The 24,741-nt window shown below is 37.8% G+C and overlaps 1 protein-coding gene across 1 annotated transcript in view; it reads right to left on the reverse strand.

Moving 5' to 3' along the window:
• Positions 1–24,741, reverse strand: part of CEACAM20 (CEA cell adhesion molecule 20) — a 40,627-nt gene that overhangs the window by 15,598 nt on the left and 288 nt on the right. The gene's annotated exons all lie outside the window — the stretch shown is intronic.

Raw genomic sequence — 24,741 nt, forward strand, 5'->3', positions numbered from 1 at the left:
AGGTCTAGGAGAGTTCCAGACTGGAAGCTTCTATTGTCCTGTCTCTGAGGAGTAAGGATTAACCTCCTATATAGGCATAATGAAACTCAGTTTATATTAGCAAGCTTATTTCTTCAGCTGGGGAGCTCACTGATCTGCCAGCCTTGGCTATGATTGGTTAAGTGCTCAGAAGGAAATAGATGAAGAGTAAAATTGTTGGTAGCCGTGGCATGGGCAGATAGGGACTGCCCTTACCAGCTCTCCATCTTATGGATCACTTCTCAATCTTGTCCTGAGATATAAAATACAATGCAGTAAAATATCCCAGTGGTAGGTTACATAAGTGAAAAGGGTTGAAACTCTCCCTTTTATTTTGCCTGCTTTAAGTGCATGAAAAATCTTAAATTGGAGCAAATATGGTAGGTATTTTTCCAACAAGGGTTTGTTGTTTGAAGAGGTGATACTCAACACACTGTCCCAGAACAATGGAGGTCTTTTGATTTCTGACAGAAGCCCATACTTAGGGAAAAACAAAGCAAATAAGAAACTCAAAAAACCCCTAAAATCAACCTAATAAAGGAAGGATGTTTTCAAGGCAGACAGAAGAAACGAGAGAGGGAGGACATGATAGTTTGCTAAAGCATCCATAACAAGAGACACATATAGTTAGTAAAACTCCTAAGAAACTAGTGGTAATTGATGCCCTCACTCAGGACATCAGCAGTGTGATACTGGGTCTTCCTCAACAAAACTATAAAGTATGGAAGTTAAAGATCACTCTTTCCAGAACTTTATCTTCCCAGTCACATGGTCACTGTGAGTGGGACTTTGAAATGCCACCAATATCTTGGAGTGTTCTAGTCCCCTTCCCCTGCAGTAACAGTACAGAAGAGCCATTTAATGGTGGGAGATATGAAGAGAGAGAGCTTCAGAAGGTGACTTTAACAGATTGAATGATGCCCCACCCCAAAAAGATATGTCATGTTACTAATCTCACGAGCCCGTGAATGTGACCTTATTTGGGAAAAGGGTCTTTGTAGATGTAATTAAGATAGGATCTGGAAATGACATCATCCTGGATTATCCCAGGGGCTCTAAATCCAGCGACAGTGTTGTTTATAAGAGACACAAGAGAGAGATTCACAGAGAGGAGCAGACCATGTGAAGATGGAGGCCGAGACTGGAGTGATGCAGGCACAGGCTAAGAAATGCTTCGAGCCTCGAAAGCTGGAAGGGGCAAGGAAGGATACCACCTTAGAGCCTTCGAGGTAAGCATTCCCTTGCTAACATCCTGATTTCAGACTTCTGTCCTCCAGAAACATGGCAGAATGACTTTCTATTCTTTTAAGCCACTGTTTGTGCTAACTTCTTATGGCCGCCCTAGAAACTAAGATGGCGACCACGTAAATACATACAGAAAAGGTGGTTTTGAAATTTTTCCCCCTTCGTATAAAATGTGTTAATTAATTCACTTTCATGGATTTCTGCTGGCAGGTTACTCTTCAGTTCTAACAACTAACTATTCAGACTATAGTCATTACCACAAAGAACAAAATGTGCTATCAAAAATGAAAAGTTACGATAATAAGACAAGAGGAATAATCTGTTGTTAGTACTCCACAAGATGTTATCTTTATAATATCTTTAAAGAGTCACACGAAAATCTTGAGCTGGTTTGAATTTACTTTATAAATACACATACCTTCTAAATGCAGAATGAAGGAACAGAATTATTGGTATACCAGTCAATAATCAACCTTGAAACCAAAAGTAATATTAAAGTTTGTTAAAAATAAAGCTTTACAATTCACAATTAATATCAACCATAAACATGTGAACCAAAAATAAGTACAAATTTCACAATTATTCAATAAGCTCAAAGTAAAACATTAACCTGAATAATTAATGCTGCCAGGAGTATATGGGTTATTTTGGTAGCCCAAATTACTCAAATTTATTATCTACTTGAGCTATGCTTCTTTTCTGACTTCCTCTAATTTTCTGTTGATTAATTATTCTTTCCATTTTAACATAAGCAGTAATTTCCTTCCATCTTCCAAATCTTTGTTAAATGTCATGGATAAGAGTTTACCAGCTACTCTCTAGGGCAGCCTCAGAACAGTGCCATGCTCTGAGTTATCTTGTTAACTTCATGTCCTTCCATGCTGTGAAGCTGGCAAGAAACTACTAAGCCTGTATGTACAAGAGGAGAGGTAGATCAAGTTAGTGAATAATCTTTGGTTTCACATAGTGTACATTTTTTTAGGAAATAACAGTTTATATTATATTTTAAAATTTGCATTAAAACCTAGGTTTCATTTTTTTGATAGTGTGTGTACCTTGGTGTAGAGGTTCATGATGGTTAATTTTCGGTGTCACTGGATTAAGGGATACCTAGAAAGCTGGTAAAACATCATTTCTGAGTGCATCTGTGCATTAGTTCATTCACACTGCTATGAAGAAATACCCGAGATGGGGGTAATTTATAAAAGGAAAGAGGTTTAATTAACTCACAGTTTCACATGGCTGGGGAGGCCTCAGGAAACTGACAATCATAGAGAAAGACACCTCTTCACAGGGCAGCAGTAGAAAGAAGAGTAAGCAAAAGCAGGGAAAACTGCCTTATAATACCATCGTATCATGAGAACTCACTCACGATCACAAGAACAGCATGGGGGAACCACCCCCATGGTCTAAGCACCTCCCTCCAGGTCACTCTGAAGACATGCGAGTTGGTGCACTGAGTGGGCAAGATCTGCCCTCAATGAGGGCGAGCACCATCAAACTGGTTGGGGGCCCAGGGTAGACCAAAAGGGCAGAAGAAAATCGAATTTGCTTTCTCTCTGTCTGCTGGAACTGGGACATTCTTCTCCTGCCCTTGGATATCGGAACTCCAGGACTTTGGCCTTCAGACTCTAATACTTATACCAGCATTCACCCTGATTCTCAGGCCTTTGGTCTTGGACTAAGAATCATGTTATTGGCTTCCCTGGTTCTAAGGCCTTCAGACTTGAACTGAGCCATGCTACTGGCATCCCAGGGTCTCCAGCTTACAGACAGCCTACTGTTGTGGAACTTCTCAGCCTCCTTAATCTGTGAGCCGATTCTCCTAATAAATCCCCTCTCATGTCTCTCTCTATCTAAATATCCTATTGGTTCAGTCTCTCTGGATAACTCTGAGTTGTCCAATGGCTCAAATGGTGGATTTAGGAATAGGTTACACTTGGGCGGTTTTGCCATTGATAATCCACAGTGCTTTGGGTAAAACCTTTCTGTATGGTAAAATGACAGTAACTGAATTCCTAACACCCAGCATTTTCTTTTAAGCTCTAGGAATAGAAAAAATGTGATAGCACTGTTAAATAATAGAGATTATTGTCATTTGACAATGAATCTTTGAAACCAAAATGCAACGTACTTACTTTCAGAACACTCTCCATTCAGCATATTATTTCATCCTCAAGGGTGATGTCTTTCATATTTAATAAGTCAATTGTGATTCTTTTAAAAACTCATCGTAAGAACCTGGGTGAACTTTCATTTAAGATATTTTTGACAGCAGTGAGTGACCAAAACTCCAATAGGAAAATGAGGACTTCGATTAAAAGTTTTTCATGCAAAATCTGTGCTACTCCTGGTTCTCCAGTACCTTTAATATTTACTCTCAATTACACTCAGTAGGTTTTTTCAGAAAAAATTTGGCTTCCAGGCAAGAGAGTCTGGGTCTCCTCATTGTTCTAGCCACCCTCTGATTCATGAGCCAGATACAATCCAATTGTTCCTGCAGATACCTTTTATAATCACAATTTTAGGAAGGGAGATCAAACCCTGGTGGATTTACAACATGATTTTTATGTCTTCTCCGTGGGGTATCATCTTCCTATTCTTCTGCCTCTGAATGGTGGTCAGTCCACCAAGGCTCAACACCATTCTTTGCGTAGCTTTTGCTTGTAGAATTAGATACAAATGCTTCCAGATGTTCCAGATGTTCTAATGTTTCCTTGGTAAATCACTTATCAGCCTATATTTGATTATTCATTCTTATTCCTGCCTCTCTCTTTACTCTTTGAGGACAAGGTTTGAGTCCTTTGTGTATGTTTACCTGACAACGACTCCAGGGAAAGATAGGCCCAGAAACGAAGGCTGAATGAATGAATGAATGGATTACTTTTGTTTTTTATAGAAGCAATGTATTAGGATACATTTTTGACTTAGATCGTGTTCCAATTCATTTAATGACTGGCTGAATGAAAACAGATTTCTGATATTTTTAAATTAAAGCTTAACTACGGAGGTAATTTTTATTTAAAAAAGTCAATGAAGTACAATGCCCCAAAGTAATGATTTTGATTCTCTGATATTTTAGATTATAGCTTCAAAAATAGCTAATGCAACGTCTTATTTTCTTCAGCCAGCCAAGAAAGCAATTTTGATTCCTGATGACTTTAAAAACAACACAAACTATAATACCTTAGGCTCCCAATCAAACAAGATAAGCTTTCATCCCCAAAGTGGAACAATTCTTTAGAGGCTAAAAGTTTCAGGAGTCCTCAGGGTGGGTACAGAGAGTGATAACCCTTTTAAATATGTCAGCCCTTTTCTAACCAACATGAAAACTGGCCAGGTCTCCTCTCTGCCCCAATACTTCTGCCATTCCTCGTGTTGGCCACTACTGTTCTGGGACCTGGCAAATCTCCTTCCTCCCCTTCTCTGTCTGTCAGATACAGGAGCCCCATTGCTATCTGTATATCTTCTCCCATTATTCACTCTACTATGCCCTTTCTGGCCCCTGCATCCAGGTGCTGGTGCAGTGGAGTAAAGCTTTCAGTCCTTAGGAATGCACCTTCCTACATCACCTCTCCTGGACCTGAGGTGGTTATCTGCAGATGGTTCAGGATGAATCCATGAGTTGAGCCAAATGGGGGTCAGGGTTGTAAAGGAGCTGCCAGTTTTCTCTCTGAAATACAAAGCTCCAAGCCACAGAAGGCAGGATTGTCCAAAGAACTATTGAAATTTCTCAACCACTGAGCACAATTTCCTAAAATTCTGCTGAGCTTATTGGAAAAGTGTATAAGTCTGCCTTAAACCATTTGGAACATGCCATTCCCATCTTCTAATAGGTTTTTAACTCAATTTTCACATTAGAATGTATAATATTCTATAGGAAAACGGCAGCCTTACCATTATAATTTCAAGGTGACTGCATCTTTTATGTAACATATGTCTAATGCCCTGGGTATAATAACTACCACTATGTAACATCCCCTAAATTTCCATGGGTAATTAATTGATAACTGCTCTGTGGGTGTTATACAAACCCTTTATTAAAACACATAATTCAATAAAGAGGATCTAAATCCGAATCACAGTGAAGGACAGCGTTTGGGCTGCTCTCATTCTATGTGCAGCTAAATTGAGATGCCAAGTTGAGGCCATTGCCCTCTTCAAGGATGGGGTGGTCAGTCCCAGGGAAAAGAAGGAAACTGAACATCAGTTAATTTAGGTAACCATTTCAAATTAAGCTGTAAAAAGCACAGCTATCCGGGAGGGCTGTCTTCTGGCTGGGGTTAGCCTCTGTGGTTGGCACTTGGAACTTTCTGTAATGAAAGACAAATTAGCACACTGCACATACAAACAAGAGAATCAATGAAACTGAAAAAAAAAAAAAAAGCTGTCACAGAAACATAAAGATTAAATGGGAATAAAGAATGATGTCCTCAAATATCGGAAATAGTCCTCACTAGACAAAGGCTCCTTTGTATTGTTTTGCTAAAGTGGACCATAATTTTGATGTTTCATAAAAATTTAAGTGGAGATTTTCTTTCTGCGGTAGATATAAATCTCCTGGAGGAAAGATTTTATATGTAATTCCAATTTTGTGGTGCTAAGACAACAAAGAACAGGTGAAGATTTTACTGCAGGTAATTTTGTAAATTATTAAAGACAAAACCTCCCACAGTCATGCTGTAAACACGCTCTCTATCAAAATTGAAAATAGCAAATCGTCAATACCTGTTTTAGGTATTGTAAGACACAATACTCAATCCTAAACTGGAAATAAAGCTACCTATAAATATTTACTGGTGAGATGACTCTGTGATAATAAATAGCTATTTCAAACAAATGCAGAACATTTCAAAATACTGAAATGTACCCGTGACTGAATATGCAAAATAAGTGGATCTGTGCAGCACATAGCAATGTGCATGCTAAGGCTTTGATGAAAACTGCATCTTTGGGAGTTTAAATTATTTAAAGGGCATAAACTAGTTCATTACAAATCTGGTTTTAAGAAAGTACAGAATTAGGAGTATAATGGGGTCCATTCATCAAGTTTAGGAGGTAAGTAAAAAAAAAAATTTTTTTAATGGCATAAGTACAACTCAAGGAAGTTCTTTATCATGTGTGGGAAACAATATCTGCACTTGGCTTCTTGCTAACTTTCACCTTTCCGAAGAAAGCAGAAGAAAATTGACAGGAAGAAATATTGCTTGAAAGAAATGAAAATGCTTTGTAATTGTTCGGTTGATCAACATCCTTTATCTTTGATACAAAAATTCATTGTAGTAGATTGTTTATTTCCCTCAATTTATTAGAGAGCAATAAAAGGAAATGATGTTGGAGGCTTATTTTGTAGCTGGAAATAGTTTAAGTCTGAGAGTGTATGTCCTACTTTGGTTAAGAACCTCTTGGCACCTTTCTATCAAATGAAGCCATTATGCCAATGATGATGTTTACACATCTTACAGGATCGAGGCAGAATTTTGGAGAAATCAGGCATAAACTGAGATAGAGAGAAAGAGAGAAGGGAAAGTAGAGTAACAGAGAAGACAGCCAGAGAGGCAAAGGGCAAAGGGAGAGCATGCCAAGAAAGGCCAGGGAGGAGGCAGAAATTGGGATGGACAGACAGGGAAGGCAAAAATCTTCCTGGTGAGCTACAGAGGGACTATTGTTGCTTTCAAGGTTAACTTAACAATCCTTGCCAAGGTAGCATGAATTTAATATGACCAGTGCCTGATTCCCATTTTTGGTTATCATACAATTATAAATACATTTTATGGGCAATTTGTTATGTCAGTCTTTTACTCAACAGTCTTCAACTTTGGCTTCATCTGCACAGCAGAAAATTTAAAAATAAAATGAAAAGTGAAAAAGATGCTCATTCTGCAGCCCCCTGTCACCCAGCCCCAGAATCGAGCACATTGCTCAGTTGTTTAGCTTAAGACCCAGAGACTGCAGCTCATTAATGTGAAATCTGTCTAGTCCATGGCTTGCTTGGTCAGGCCCCTGGGAGTCTCATCAGAGGCTGGCAGTCATGATGCTTGAAAAGAGTGCTGCAGCTGCTTCTGGGAAAGATCTCATGGAGACTGGTGCCAGCTTGAGTCAATCTGTTGGTGGTTCCATCCAATCTAGGGTTACATTCAAATCATGCTAATCAGCATACTTCACCCTCATTCTTTCTTTCCTTCACTTACCAATACACAGGTTAAGTCAGAAGACCAGGAGAAAGTCCCACAGGCTGCCTCAGAAAGTCTGTGTGGAGCTGGATCTAGAGCATGTCACAGAGTAGCTAGTGTTGCACTGAAATAGAATTACTCTTTGCCCCACTTTAGAAGTGAGGTCAAGCCTAGAAATAGAAATGCTACACTATATGTCATCTTTCTGGGTATTTCTTGATTCCATTAATGTGTTCATGAATTCCAAGTGGCTCTCCCAAAGCTCAACTCTTGCTAAAATCTCAGGGTACACTAGTGCTAAGACCAGGGACACAGACTGTGTCAGTAAAGTAAGTAGATCTAATTTCGCTATGAGGAGGTCAGTCTGCTCCATGCTTCCCATAAAGACAATGCTTTTTAACTCTATCCTCTGACAGGTTTTATTGGAGGAGTGATTTCATGTGCTTTTTCTCATATAGATTTTGCTGTTTTGTAAATATTTTACTTTTTCATGTGGGAAAGGCATTTGAGAATTTTCTAATGGTTCCATTTGAAAAAAATGACTTTTGGCTACAACTTAATGCAACCTGTGATCTCTCCCCCAACTCCTTATACCCCTCCTTGAACCTTGTATTCCTAAATTTAAAATTTCAGGCTAAACTGCCTTTATTTGTACTGCTATATCTGCAAAGCCTCACCTCTCAGCCTGCCTGGCCATGCCTACTCATCTTTGAAGACATAGATTCAGCTTCACCTTCTCCTAATATTTGTTCTGACTAGTCCTCTTTCTCTCCTCGTTGCCTGGGAGCACAGAGACTTTTATCTCTTATAGACTCTCATACTAGGATAGAGCTCTCGACTCCCTGAGGCACAGACTATACCTTAGAAGTATTTTCATTCCTAGTACAGGATCAGGAACACAGCAGTTATTCAATAAAGTTAATGAATGAATGAGTAAATGAAACCAGTAGAAAGAGTTTGGCCTTAGACTCAATCAGATCTGTGTGTGACATCTAACTTGATCACTTATTAGCCATGTGACTTTGGGTAATTAGTGTTTCTTAGTTTCATTATAGACATTTGTGAAATAAGACTAATGATAATATCTTCTTCTCAGGGTTCTTGTAAAGCTTAAAAACAATAAATATATCAAGTGTCTGGGTACACCATAAGCACTAAATTAAGTACAGTTCTCCTCCCCCTGTGAATACATAAGTGTATGAATTTGTGTCTGCATGACAAAGGCTGAAATAACTAAGGCCAGTAGAAGTATGTATAATTTGACCTTTTCAGGAAATCTTCCCTACTCCCCATCTTTCTACCCACCATGAGGATTCTTTCTCATGATGGTTTGCAATATTTGTCTAGTTGAATGTAGTCTTGGAGATTTAGTGAGTTATCTATAAAGCTTGAATCAATTCTTATTGGTTTTCCCATTTCCAACAATGGCGAGTTAAGAACTAATGTACTTAACCATCTTCAGTCATTTACTTCAGACAGTTAATTAGTATGTTTTTAATTTTACAAATGTCATGATCAATCTTCTTGTCACTTCCACAGCTTATTCCGTCATGTGCGGCTTCTGGAAATGTTTATTACTGGACTGACACTACTTAGAATGTAATAATAATATTATTAGTAGTAATAATAATATGAAAAAGTAATCAGTAATACACAAGATGAAGCTAGAGAGAAAGTGTTTCAAAAGAAACAATAAAAAACAAATCTGAATTTGTAATGTTTCATTCAACAACTAAAACATCCAAATATCTAAGAGATTTAATGGCTCATCTTATAGGTGCTGAGAAGAAAGAAATAATCTATTCATATGAGTCCCTGAATACAGACTAGTAATGACATAAGGCATTGTAATATTTCAAGCATCTTTAGTTTGTGTTCTGGAAGGCAGAAATGGGGCTTTACGTTGTTCGTCTAACATGGGAAATATTGGAAAATGAGAGTCTGAATAAGAATAATTAATAATAAATTCTTGCAATTACAAAACATGTTTCATCCCAACATCCTTAGGAGTTCAGTATTTTTCCCAAAGGCACTGTTTAATGCTCCTCTCATGCAATTGACTTACAACATACTGACATGGGGAATCAAAGGCAAAATAGTACTTAACATTGAAAGAATGAGCCACGGCAGCAAGACCAAACACAAACACAAAGCTCATTCTAGTAGACTGCTTTTTCTTTCTTTAAAAAATAGTTTTTTTGTTGTTGTTGTTGTTGTTGTTTTTTTTTTTATAAGCTAATAAAGCCAGCCAAAGCTGTTAGGCTCATCCCACAGTCATTGCTCTGTAGCTTGGACTAGCCCTTTTTGTTGCCATGATAGGTTAAATTAATTCTTCATTTTTATGCACAATCATGACCCTTCTCTTTGCTGGCCCGCTGGGACATATATTAATCATTTTTAAATAGCCCATTAAGTATAGTCGTATCCTGTGGCAACTAGGTCTCTATTAATTTCAAAGTCTTTAGCTTTATGCAGCATATCCAATAATACATTTTTTCCATCTGTTTATGTAAAAAGCAAGCTTGGAGATAATGGTCAAAACAGTGCTTTGTAAATTTTCATTAGATCACACATTTTTAGGGGGTGGGGGTGGAGGGTAATACTCTAAATTATGTGAGTTAACTCTACAGACTGTATAATAAGATCATTCTCACAAGTAAGTACCAGTAGATTATTCTTTTTTTTTTTTTGAGACGGAGTCTCGCTCTGTCGCCCAGGCTGGAATGCAGTGGCCGGATCTCAGCTCACTGCAAACTCTGCCTCCCGGGTTCATGCCATTCTCCTGCCTCAGCCTCCCGAGTAGCTGGGACTACAGGCGCCCGCCACCTCGCCCGGCTAGTTTTTTGTATTTTTTAGTAGAGACGGGGTTTCACAGTGTTAGCAAGGATGGTCTCGATCTCCTGACCTCGTGATCCGCCCGTCTCGGCCTCCTAAAGTGCTGGGATTACAGGCTTGAGCCACCGCGCCCGGCCCCAGTAGATTATTCAATGCATAGTTGGTAGTCCATTATCTGTGTATTGATACCAAGATGAATAAATATGCATACATTACATTCCTGTTTGGACCTTGATAGACCTGTTTCTAATAAATAGCAATCTTGCCGCATCTAGACAGCTTCCCTTTTCTGAAACCTGATGCCTGGAAGGAATAATGCTTAATATTCACAAATGAGATATGCTATATATTAAATTTGGGCATGGTAGCAAGAACTTGATTCTAAAAACTGGCATTTATTGAACAGAATCATGCCTGGCATGTTATCTCTGGTAATTGTCACAATGAGAAGTAGGTATTCTTTTTCAACTTTTGAAATAAGAACACTGAACTTCAGAATAGCAAATGATCTAACTGACGGAATTATGTGCCCAAGGTTATTCAGTTAATAAATTAAGACAAGCTGAAATTTTACTTTGTGGTCAAGAAATTTCTTAAAAGTGATGTAAAAGAAAAGAAAATTTAAACTATAACTCATATATTAAAATACTTTAATTAGAGTTTGCTATTCAACAACTAGTCTGCAGTCTCCAAGATGGCAGGGGTCATGTCCATTTTATTTATCACTATCCACCATGCCCATGCAGTTTCTGTCACAGAGCAGGTGAATAAATATACGTAGAATAAATGAGTGAGTGAAAGCCATCATTTATGGATATGCCTGTCACCTTAAAAATGACCACACACATAGATGTATCCTAGATTGAGCTATGCCTTGATTTTATCCTCTAGGGAGAAGTAAAGTTCATTTATTATGTTAGAAATATCAGAGCAAATCAATCTTCATAAATTATATGAAACATTGCTGCTCTCTTTGAGAATGCTCAACATGTTTCTGATGAATTGCACATTTGTACAATTTTGATTTCATGAATTCAGCAGATATTGCTTTGTTGCTATGCTGGATGGTAGATACATAAAAATGAATAAGATAGTGACTCTATCCTCAGTAACTGGCATAACATAATGGCAAACAGTGGGATCAGAAAAAAAACCCTTAGAAACCTGTGACCTTGTGTGTATTACTTAGCTTATTTGAACTTGGTTTTCTCATTTCTTTTATTGACTCTTTACTTTTGGTGTATTTTAGGAGTGTCTCTTATAAATAGCATATTGCTGGATTTAAAAAAAATCCAGTATGGTAATATTTATCTTTTATCTGAAGAGCTTAGGCAATTTATTTTGATATATTTGAACCGTTTCTACTTTCTTATTTTATGCCTTCTATTTGTCCCTCTTTGTCTGTTACTTTTTTCGTATGCCTTTTTTAGCCTTACTTTGTATTGGATGAGTTTCCAACAGCCCTCACTGCCCCACTGATCTTTATCCTCTGCTACCATTTAAATGTATCCTCTCTTGACTTTTTAATAATATGCATTCTGACTGGTGTGAGATGGTATCTCATTGTGGTTTTGATTTGCATTTCTCTAATGATCAGTAATATTGAGGTTTCTTTCATATGCTTCTTGGCTGCATGTATGTCTTCTTTTGAAAAGTGTCTGCCTATGTCCTTTGCCCACTTTTTAATGGGGTTTATTCAATGTTATTCCTATCAAACTACCAATGACATTCTTCACAGAACTAGAAAAGAACTATTTTAAAATTTGTATCGAACCAAAAAAGAGCTTCAATAGCCAAGGCAATCCTAAGCAAAGACCAGTGGAACATAATAGAGAGCCCAGAAATAAGGCTGCACATCTCTGACCATCTCATCTTCAACAAAGCTGACAAAAACAGGCAATGGGGAAAAGACTGCCCATTCAATAAATGGTGCTGAGATAAGTGGGTAGCCATATGCAGAAGACTGAAGCTTGATCCCTACTTTATACCATATACAAAAATTGACTCAAGATGGATTAAATACTTAAATGTAAAATCCAAAAGTATAAAAATCCTGGAAGGCAACCTAGGCAATAACATCCTGGACATAGAAACAGGCAAGGGTTTCATAACAAAGACACCAAAAGCAAAAATTGACAAATGGGATTTAATTAAACTTAAGAGCTTCTGCACAGCAAACGAAACCATCAACAGAGTAAAACAACCTATAGAATGGGAGAAAATGTTTGCAAACTATGCAATGGACAAATGTCTAATATCTGGCATCTACAAGGAACTTAAATAAACATACAAGAGAAAATGTAGTTGAGAATGGATTTGTTATAAAAGTAAGTGTGACTCCCTTTTGTCGTCTCACCCTCTCTTACACTCCGTCTCATGCTTTCTCTCTCTCTCTCCCTTGCCATGTGATACCTTCTCCTATGAGCTGACTCAGCAAGAATGCCCTGGACAGATGCAGCCCCTTACCTTGAACTTCCCAGCCTCCAAAACTATAAGAAATAAGCCTCTATTCTTTATAAATTGCCTAGTCTCAAGTATTCTGCTATAGAAATGCAAAAAGAACTAAGATACCCTCTCTACCTTCTTTGGAAGGTATGTGCTTTATACCTATTTTTTAGCGGTTTCATAATTATTTTAACTTGCAGACTTAACTAAGTCTAAAGTTATTCATATTTTACTCATTGCACCATGCAATAAAAGACTTTAGAAGGCTTTAACTAATCAACTCGCTTAACTGTAATGGTTAAATTTATGTTAATTTTTGAGTGGGTGACAATTGTAAACATTGTTTCCGGGTGTGTCTGTGAGGGAGATTCTGGATGAGATTAACATTGGAATCAGTGGACTCAGTAAATTTGATTGCCCACGGCCCTCCACAATGTTGAGTGGGCATCATGCAGTTTGTTGAGGGCCTCAATGGAGCAAAAGGTGGAGGAAGGAGGAATTATCTCCTTTTTTTCTTGCTTCACCACTTGAGCTGGGACATCTCATCTCATCTTCCACCCATGGACTGTGCTTTATACTATCAACTCCTCTGGTTTTCAGGCCTTTGAATTGAGATTGAACTATAGCAGGTTTTAAGATAACATTGTTTTGTTTGACATCATTTCATTATAACATTGAGAAGGATGGGGTGATTCAGAAAAGACGTTTGCCAATGAGTATTTCTCAATAAATCAAAGAAAGCTTAAAATTCCTTTGTTTTCGTAAACAAGTTGAGTTTAATCACTGAGTCCTGTCAGATTGAGTAATAACTTCACCAATAAATATAACCATATCTGAACTTTATGTTTTTTAATGGCAATATGCCCGTGGCTTTATTGATGAAGTTTATCTGTGCCTAACCAAAATTTCTATTTACTAAAATTTATGTAACTTATTTATTTTCTACATTTTATTTTATTTTATTTATTTATTTATTTATTTTTTGAGACGAAGTTTCACACTGTTGCCCAGGCTGGAGTGCAGTGGCGCGGTCTTGGCTCACTGCGGCCTCCGCCTCCCGCTTCGGGTGGTTTTCCTGCCTCAGCCGCCCAGGTGGCCGGGATTGCAGGCGTGTGCTACCCTACCTGGCTAATTTTTGTATTGTCATTAGAGACGGGGTTGCACCACGTTGCCTAGGCTGGTCTCGGATTCCTGATCTCAGGTGATCTGCCTGCCTCCTCCTAACAAAGTGCTGGGATTTCAGGCGTGAATGACCTCCTCAGGCCTATTTTCTACATTTTCATTTAAATATGTTCGTAACCTTTGAGAAATTCACATGAAAAATTGATATAGCTTCTTCCTTTTCTCTACATGACTTTTTTTTAGAACTTATGCTCCCACATACTAAAATGGAAATAAATAAGTTGAGCAAAAGTAAAGCTGTTCCTAAAGAAAAACAGTTGGATACAAACTTAATTTTATTGTGACAGGAAAGTGTTTGCTTCTGTTTTAGGGAAATGGGCAGATAGTACCAACTTCTAGTTACAAATTTGTGGGGAGCAAGTCTGAGTGAATTGTTCAAATTCCTGCCAAGCAGAGCTTTAAGCACCTGTCAAATAAATCTAATATGTTAAAAAAAAAAAAAAAAAAAAAAAAAAAAAAAAAAAAAAAAAAAAAAAAAAAACATTGAGAAGGAAAAAAAAATCAATTCCATGTTGGGGCCACTGTCTGAATTTACATACTCTCCCAATATCTGGGTGGGTTTTCCCTGGATACTCTGGTTTCCCTCCATATTCCAAAGATGTGAATGCTAGGTTAATGGGCATGTCTAATTTGTCCCAGTAGAAGCGAGTGTGGGTGTGTGACTGTGCCCTGCCGTGGAACGGCATCCTGTCCAGGGTTGGTTCCCAACTTGCACGCTGAGTTGCTGGGATAGATTCTGGCTACCTACAATCCTGAATGGGAAAAACTGAGTAAATAATTATTCTAGCTGGTTTTTACTTATCTTTTTAAGTGTACGTACAGTTCACATTTATTTCAATGTTTTATATTAGAGGTATTTTGGCCTTTCTTTGGAAGTTTGGTAATATTTTTGTCACCAGAACCACGCCATGGGAAGTTAAATTTTGTTTATATCAGTTAGCCTATGGTAAAATTGGCTTTGTTGTAAGTCATTTCACTTAAAGTTGCAGTTTCCAGGACTGTCAGTGGTGAGAACTTACTGTACACCACTGGCTTCTCTGAGTTTCTAGCTTGCAGATGGCAGATCGTGGGACTTCACAGTCTCCATAATTGTGAGAGCCTATTCCTCATTATGTACAGATCTCCTATTTGTTCTGTTTCTCTGAAGATCCCACATACACCTACCTACATGCCTTTGTTTTGAAATACTTTACATCTAGCTTATTTCTTATGTCTTTACCTTCAGCAAATTAGTTATCATTATTATTTTATATAGTGTTATACTAGCCTGGGCTCCCCAGAAAGCAGAGCCAGAGACAAAGGTTTACGAGTCAGTAATGTGGTTTATTTGAAAGTCTGTTAACTGAGGAATGGTGAAGTGCAATAGCGAAGAAAGGAGGGCCAGTGCAAAGAAGGATTGCTGAGTTAGCCACCAGTGGGGTGACTGGGTGTGCAGTTTTTTAGGACTATAGGATAAATCTTATCAAGTGAGTCACATATTTTTTTTTTTTCCTCCAAGTGGGAGGTGCTACTGGCATGTAGTAAGTAGAAGCCAAGGATACTGCTAAACACCTTACATTAAACGAGACAGCTCCTCACAAAAAAGAAAGTTCAATTTTTTTTTTTTTTTTTTTGAGACGGAGTCTGGCACTATCACCCAGGCCAGAGTGTAGTGGCAAGATCTTGGCTCACTGCAACCTCCACCTCTCTAGCTCAATTGATTCTCCTGCCCCAGCCTCCTGAGTAGCTGGGATTACAGGCGCCCACCACCATGCCCGGCTAATTTTTGTGTTTTTGGTAGAGATGGGATTTCACCATGATGGCCAGGCAGGTCTCAAACTCCTGACCTCAAGTGATCTGCCTGCCTCGGCCTCCAAAGTGCTGAGATTATAGGCGTGAGCCACTGTGCCCGGCCTAAAATCTTTTTTAAAAATGTAGTCTAAAATCAATTCTGAAGAATTTTTTTACCCCAAAAGTTAGCGTTGAGATTGATAAACATAGTTTACACAAAAACAATTAATAGTATCCCCCAACTGAACAATCTCAAATACTCATCAACAGGTGACCAAATTGTGAGGTGTTCATGAATAATAATCAGCAATAAGAGGAAGCCAGCTACTAAAATAGGCAATGATATGAATGAATTTAAAAAATATCTTGCAGTTAAAAATAGAATACATAAAATACCACGTCTGTTTGATTTCATTTATTTGAATGTTTAGGAAAGACAAAACAGACAGCAGATCAGTGGTTGCAGGAAACTGAAGGCAGAGGGTGGTGATTGGTTGCAAAGATGCACGAAGGAACTTTTGGAATGATGGAGAGGCTTTGCACCTTGATTGCAGTGGTAGATACATTGCAGCATACTGTTCATACAAAACATTCAAAATGTTTTGAAATGTACCCTCAAAACGTATGCATTTTATTGTATGTTAATTTTTCCTAAGTAAGTTGATGCAATAGAAGAAAAGAGTCTCAGACTGAAGTGTTATTCACTGGCTCCCAGTTCCTGATAGGAAAAACTTTTGGTTATACCTTGGGACATTGATTACTTTCTAGTCTTGGGTTGAATAAGTGTGAGAATCCCCATGGCAGCAGGTGACATGTGCAGTGCTGTCAGGCTGCAGCTATGTGAAGTTGATTGGAGTCTTTACACAACTGGTTGGTGCAGCCACAGCTGGAATCAAAGATGTGGCAAATGGAAGTTGAAGAGGTACACAGAAATGTTGAATTTGGAGGTCAATATTCATGGATATGTGTATATGTTTACAATACTTACATATTTGCCAATAAAATGTTAATGTTTCTTCTTGATTCTTGGATTATGTCCTTCTAAAATTTCCAAAATTGATGAAGCAACACAATTAACCAGATATAGGAGGCTTAAAAAATCCCAAGCAGGAAATTATAAGAATATTACACCTAGGCAATTCCTTTGCAGAAAATCCTTGGCAGATTCCCTTAGTGAAGATCTTTTTTGGTAGTAAAAATTTCAGTTTTTGTTTATCTGAGAATGTCTATTTCTCCCCTACTCTGTTCTTGATAGATTGCTTCCATATTTCAACATAGTGAAAACTCTATGCTGAAAGTTGTTTTCTCTCAAAACATTAAAGATACTATTTTATTATCTGTGACTTCTATTGGTGATATGTGATTTCAGCCATCAATTTAACTGCCTTGGTTCTTTGTAGATGAGCTATCATTTTTATCTGGCTGCATTTATATTCTTTTCAATTTGGTGTATTACCATTTCATTTTGATTCATCTAGGTGTGATGTCCTTATAATTTTCTGTTTGAGATTTGTTGGCTTCCTGCATCTGATAATTATTATTGCTTCATCAATTTTGGAAATTTCCCAGCCATTATCTCTTTGAATATTGTTGCTTTCTCATTCCTCCTATTAATTCTATCTGAAACTTTGATTAGACTGACTCATTTTTATTTCTGTCAATCTGTATTTATATTTTGTTTCTTTGTCCCTCTCAAGTGCATTCTTGATAATTTTTAAAATTTATTTTCCAGTTCACTAGTCTTTCTTCAGTGGTATCTATTCTACTGTTTAACCCATCTATTGATTCCTTTACCTTAAATACTTATTTTTTTTATTTATATGAGTTCTATTTTGGTTCTTTTTCACATATGCTTGATCTTTGTAGTCTGTCATTCACTGCTAATATTTTCATGCTTTTCTTTTTTGTTGAAACAGATCAAAGTTATTCATTTTTATATTCTGTGTGTGACTATTAATTTCTGAAGCTCTAATGGGCATAGCTTATTTCTGTTGCTTCTCCTGATTCTCATTCATAGTCTCTTCTCTTTAGGTATGTTTTGTGATTTTTTTTCATTGTGGATGGCCCATTTTTCACATGCCTTGTAGATTCTGTGCTATTCTCCAAGTATTAGCCTGCTTTCAATTTCCTTAGAGAAAATTTATATTTGTTTCTGGCAGTTAACTGTTCACATTATCCACTTTAGAACCTTATACTAAATTAAGTTATCCACCTCTGTATTTTATAATCATATAAGTAACACACATTTAGAGCCAAAGAAACAAAATATAAATTATCCCAAGCTACACAGATGGGTGGTGGTACCACGCCCTGTCCCACCAACCTCTTTGTGGGCTAGTTGCATTTACAAACTCTCAGGAGATATTTTTTATTTTAGACATCCAGAACCAAGATTCTGGCAATGAAGGCTCTTTGCTGATCACTACTGCATAGCATATTCTATTTTGAACTTAATCTTACATCAAGTGTAGAAACCTTTGAGATTCCATTGAATGCATGCATCTTCTACTAGATCCTTTACCTTGGATCACCTTGGATTTTATCTCCTAACTGCTTCTTGTACTGCATCTGTCAGAGATGAACCCAAGATTTCCAAGGCTTGGCAGAAACTTTCAGGGCAAAAGCCAAATTTGGAATCTACTTTACTCCAAGGTTCTGTGACTTTGCTTTTAGTTCTATGAATTCCTTAATATTGTGCCTACTCAATAATACATTTTAAAATTATTTTGCATTTTATCTGGCATCTTGATTGTTTCAACAGGAACATTTAGAAATCCAGAATATAGTCTTCATAATATTAGAAACAGTTCTTGAATCTCACTTTTTCCCTAAACTTATCTTTTATTCATTTTAATCATTTAAACTTAATTTAAGCATTCTTCTCTTTCTGATTCCTTTTCTTCTCCAGGTTGTCATTTCCTTCATCTCTGATTCTATTTTTTGGCTCTTACTGTGTTTTCCCTTCCCTGATAAAATAAAAATTGGAGAGAACACAGTATCAACCATTTACAGTTCTTGGTGATAGACTGATTTATTACATTCTAATGTAATTTTAATCTTTCAGTCACTTACCTTTTATCTTTTCCTGCTATATAAAAAGAGGACTTTCTCCCCTTTGTTTGCTGACATTTGAAATTCCTCTAATAGGGGACAAATTGCTTTTGGGCATAAATACTACTGAAACTCATTTTCCACAAATCTATGCTGATGGCAAATGTAATTTAATAGTCTAGCTATAATGATAGCCCCCTTTTTTGAACACCTGGTATTTATCAGGCACTATGTAAAGTGCTTTATGTACATGAGCTGAAATTGTCACAACCACCTGGTAAGGTGAATATTATTGCCTTTATTCTACCAGTGAGGAAAACTGAGGCTCCAGTCGGTAAGGCAGTTTATCCAAGTTTACACAGTGAGTAAGTGAGATTCTTGTCTGGTTCCCAATCCTGTCTTTTCTTTCCACTGTCTTACAATGGTTTTTTTCGACTAGCTTAACTTACAAAAACTGGCTTATGATCTCTCCCCTTGGATCACTGCTAACTTTTATGTGGAAGAAATAGGAAGGTTTAGATCTAGTTGTATTTCTGTGAGACTTATTTCCAGTTTCCGGGTAGAGGCTGGAGGTTTCAATACAGGACCATTGGGTCATATATTTTTTGCTTCCTGTATGCATTTCTTCTAACACAGAAGCCTATCTGATAACTTCTCTGTTTTCAGACTTTCTCAAACCCAAATTTTACCCCTGCTTTAGCCATAAGACTCTCTGAATTATAATTTTAATTTTGACAGCATTTGATATTATTTCAGTTAGTGTCAATACTATGCTTGGTTCCTTTACTGACATTCTAGAATATATCCCTAATGCCTCATATATTTTAAGCTCTAGTAATAAAGTGTCTGACAATAAACTATGCTGTTTGAGTATAGTGTCTTTATTAATAGAGGTATGACTCTCTTTCCCTCACAAAATCCTTTTTGGATGAAAGCTAAGGCGGATCAACCTTATGCTAAAATTTGCATATTCTCCTGAGTGGTTCTGGAGTACTGCTTTTAAACTCAGTCATTGCCTTATGCTCCCTTTTCATTTCAGATAAATGAGAATCATACCTTGCTTCCAATCTCCCTAGATGAGAAGGGTGTTAAGTGGGTAGATAGGGAAGCCAATTAAATGCTTTGAATTCCTAAGACAAACTCTTATAAGTCAAGCTATCTAATTATAAAGGAGTTTATTGCATTTGTAAAGAACAAATTTAAGTAGAGTAGCAATTGAGTGTACCATGCAGAGCGTATAAAAATACAGTATTAAACTGTTTGTATATTTACATCTGTAAAGTGTAAACCACTGTAAAGTTATAGCTTTCACGTTTTACATGTGTAAAATAATGTCTTCTAAGTTGTTTACCTGATTAGCTATTTTCTGTTTTCTAATGAATAGTTCCATGTGAGGGAGACTTACAGAAAAGTTGAAGGTGAGAAAGCCTGGAATTGGGCAACAGAAGAACATTCTCTGGGTGACCATCCGCATTCCCCATTGTATACTTAGCAATTACATGCAGGAGTACTGGTATAAATCTCAGGACAAGCAAAGATTTGCCAAAATGGCAAATTTGATTCTACAGTGTTGTAGCTGTTCAAGATGTATGCTATTTATTAATTTGGGAAGAATTAATAATTTAGTTATTCCATGCTCAGAGCTGGGGGTTCAAAGGTGATTAAGTTACAGTTGTCACCTGGAGAGAGATATGACACCAAATCACAATAAAGTGAGGGTAAGCTCATCACAAAACAGTGGACACACCAGACTCATGGGAGGGAGGAAGGGAAAAATTCTACCCAGGGATATTAGGGAAGGTGCACATTACTAGGACTAAAAAATTATCATAATACTAAAGTAAAATCTACTGTCCCTTGGATGTTGCATAGTTTGGTGCACTTAGCACTAAGCAATAAGTGTTGTATAGTTTGGTGCACTTAGCAATAAGCCCACATTTAAATTCCCTTAGCTTCAATTTGGGGAAAATAAAGTAAGGAAAACCAACTGCAACCAAAAACTGTAAAAATTCAAACCCAAGGGGTGTGTGTGTGTGTGTGTGTGTGTGTGTGTGTGTGCGTGTATGTAGGGAAGAGAAAAATTCCACTTTCTGTCCCCACTTCTTCCTCCTCCAGCCCCCAAACCTCTCAAATTGGAGCTTAGTCTGCATAAAGAAGCTGAAATGTGACATTTTCTCTAAACAGTCTCAGTAGGTAAACTATAAAACAAAGCATCTTTATTGGCATAATTTCTCTGTTGTGTTTACGCAAGGCAGATCTTCTCATTATGATGGCATCCATTCACATCCAGGGAAAAACGGAGCCCATGACTGTTGACACACCTTCCTGATGGCTCTCTCTTCCTTTCTATTCCCTTGCTCAGTTATGTTAGTTGTGGCACTTGCAGCCTTTCCCCACAACCAGATTTCATCAATTCACTGAATCGAGGAACTTTTCTCTCTTCAGGTGTCTGGCAGGAAGTGCATTAAGCTGGACTTTATGAACAGTCTTTAAAAATGGCTTATTTGGTGTGAGGATATTCAAAGAGGAACGAAGTTGCTAATTTTAGCCGCTTCCCAAGGGAACTTGTTTGCATGGCCCAGGGTGACAGCTAGATGTGTCTTTGTGAAGCAGAAGGCAATGGTGCCATGTTGTAGTCTGAGCACCTGGGCTCTGCCCCACTTGTCTTGTAACCTGCGGTGGGTTATTGCTCTCCCTAGATAAAATTTGACATAGCATCTTTTATTTTGGCTGGACTAGACCTGGTACAGGAAAGGACATTCCAGGATGTAAATAAAGGTCCACTTATCTGATATTTATTTTCAGAGGGATCCTTGAGACAGTTCATTGCTTGTCTCTAGAGTCCCGGTGTCTTCCTTCAGCAAGGGCTGGGTGTTTGGATAACTTTAAAGCTGCCGGAGTTTTGATGTGGTGCTGAACAAAGCTTTGATGCTTCAAGCTGCTGACTGCAGAGGAAACACAGGGTTTTAAGATTATACAGCAGATGCACAGAACCCACAATATCCATGAAACATTTCCCTCCATAGTAGAAACACTGGGAATACATGGGTTCCATGATAGCAAAGGACAGGCTCAATATGTTACACAGAGACCTCAAGAGCTGCTCCCTGACACCCTGACCTGCCCCAAGCAGCCAGCATTTCCCTGCTCCCGCACCTCAGGTTTTCACCATACTGAACCCAAATACCAGCCATGGGAAAGCATTTTATTTCTAGGCATCCTGCCCTTTGATTTTCTTTAGTCGGGATGCTTTTTTTTTTTTTGTCCTTGTGTGTTAGTTTCCTATGGCTGCTGTCCCAAAATATAGCAAGCTAGGTGGCTTAACACAACAGAAATATACTATTTTATAGTTCTGAAGTCTAGAAGTCCAAGATCAAAGTGTCTGCTCTCTCTAAAACCTGTAGGAAAATCCTTTCTTGTGTTTTCCTAGCATTTGGAGGTTTATGGGCAATCTTTGGCATTCATTAGTTTGTAAATGGATCACTCCAATCCTCTGTCTTCACATGGGATTCTCCCTGTTTTCACATTGTCTTCCCTCTATGTGTGCTGTCTCTGTGTCCAAATTTGCCCTTTTTATGAGGACACTAGCCCATTGGATAAGGGTCCACTCTAATGACCTTATTTTGACTTGATTTTCTCCATCAACACCTTATAATAAAATAAGGTCAAGTTCTGAGATACTGGGGGCTAAGACTCCAATATATCTTTTGTAGAAGGACGTTAAACTCATAATACCTGGCTATATCTTCCGGGGACTCAGTTTCTAAGCAGTCTTTGTGTTCCCCACAATGAGATTAAATACTATTTCTGTGAATTTCTTTAGCACTTGATACTTACCTTTTAATGAGACTATGTATTATGTTGTCTGCTTGATTGATTGTCTTCCACAATCAATGGTAAACTTTTGAAGCCAAAGACTAGGCTTTACCTCGCTAAAAGTTACCACAGTGCCTAGCACGTTGCTGAACTAGCAACATAGGAAGTGAGACAAAAAATTTCTGCACATCTGATTTGCAGAATGTTTAGCATTTTCAGCGATATTCAATAGGATAAGAAAACAGCCTGTCAATTTACTAAATAGATGATTTGATCTGAAAATGACCAAATGGCTATACTTTGCCTCAATAAAGAGAATTTACATGAATCAAAATCATATTTGAGAAGTGAGGAGGGTGTTTTTAGCCTTTTCACAGACTCTTTTAGAGAAGATGAATTGGACAGGGCTCTGGGACAAGTGTCTCTGTAATAATGGGGTGTGTGAGAATGAGTGCTGTTGAGGTGATTAGAGCATGGGGTGGCTAGTTTGAACAGCTGGCTTCTATTCCTGACTCACCCTGGATTCGCTGTGACCTCCGGCAAATCACTTATCTTCTGAGGCTCTTTTAAGTGAGCTTTAAAATAAGGATGGCAATTGCGATCATGTAAACATATGGAACGTGATGAGGACTTTTTAGGATAAGGGCTTAAAGAGATTTTCACAAAAGCTATTATTTACGTTAAGTGTTTTGAACATTATGAACTGGCAAACTGGCCATGCTAGCTAAAACAAAGAAAGATAAACTAATTCAAATTAGTAGACTCAACCTCATTAAGTTTGGATACAAATATATTTTTTCTCTGGTAAATAAAGCTAGATGTATAGAAAGCAAACTGCTTTGTAAAAATAAATCATGAATCATTTCAACTTTTTTTTTCCTTCATCCATTTTGTTTCTTTCTATAGAGAGTTAACTGGGAAGCTGATCGTTGGAGAGAGGTTGGATATGAACCAAAATAGCAGAAGGAGAGAGTTTAAGGGAAGTAGAGTTTACTTCACCAGTCCCTGGAGGATTTTGAAAGAGAAATAGAACTAGAGCCTACACTCTATTATCTACATGAATGCAGAGGAAAGTAGCAGAGCAGTCCAGAATCTTTGAAAGAGAAAATAGAACTAGAGCCTACACTCTATTATCTACATGAATTGCAGAGGAAAGTAGCAGAGCAGCTCCAGAATGTCTATTGTGGGGCTTATGTTAATGTGTGGTGGATGTTTGAATGGAATGGGTGCTGGTGGCAAAGATGCTTGAAGTTACACTTGCAGAGAAATTTGTTTTAAATTATAAAATTAAAGTTAAATATTTCAAAGGATGATGGGACAGAAACTGATTGAATTACAGCCTAAAACCTCCAGTTTCGCCCTTAGCCACCCTTAGCTGCCAGTAGGTACTCGGGACAAGGAAAGCAAATCTGTGAAGCAGAAAGGTACAACCATAGATGCAGACACATCCCAGCTGAGAATGATGCCTCCTCCTTATTTTGGAGCAAATTCTGAAGGAAATAAATAATACACTTGGATTCCTGCAACAAGTTTCTGATTTCCTCTGAAACCACGAGACTAGTCAATTGATCCATATATCCAGATGTAGATGTTGACCAACTACTGTTTTCTCTGCAGTGTGTTAAGTGGTGGTATGGGGCCACTCAGAAAAGGGAAGGGTTGGAAAGCACATGATATTGTCCCTGCACCAAACTGTTTATGGTTTGGTTACTGAGGGCAGCTGTGCTAGAAAGAAACAATTGGATGATAATATAAGAAATGTATATTCTGTGATACAAATGCTGTGGTTGGCTATGAAAGGAGAGACATTTAGGATGATAGAAGTACTTAAGAATATTGTGGAAAATATGAGGCTTCAGCTGGACCCTGAGAGAGATTTAAGTTAGCAGCAGAGAGGAGGAGTAAGCCAGGAATGGCAAATGTATAGCTGCACACTGTCTCTTCCTTTGTCCATGGCAGACGTTATTAATCAATCACTGTGGAGCAGATTTGTCTTTCCTCAGAGAACTACCCACATCCTGCTTTCTGGGATTTATTTAAGTCACTAGTTCATTTCCCTATCTAACCACAGACTCCTCTAGTGTTCAGGTAAGCCTTGTTTACTTCTGTACCTACTGAGTTTGGCACATAGAAGAGGTTCATTGTGGCAGTCACAGAGGTGCACTGCTGGATCTTGCTTCAAGAAAGAACTTTCTCATTCAGCTGC

The sequence above is a fragment of the Rhinopithecus roxellana genome, chromosome 12, assembly GCF_007565055.1.
Source record: "Rhinopithecus roxellana isolate Shanxi Qingling chromosome 12, ASM756505v1, whole genome shotgun sequence".
Taxonomy (NCBI): Eukaryota; Metazoa; Chordata; class Mammalia; order Primates; family Cercopithecidae; genus Rhinopithecus; species Rhinopithecus roxellana.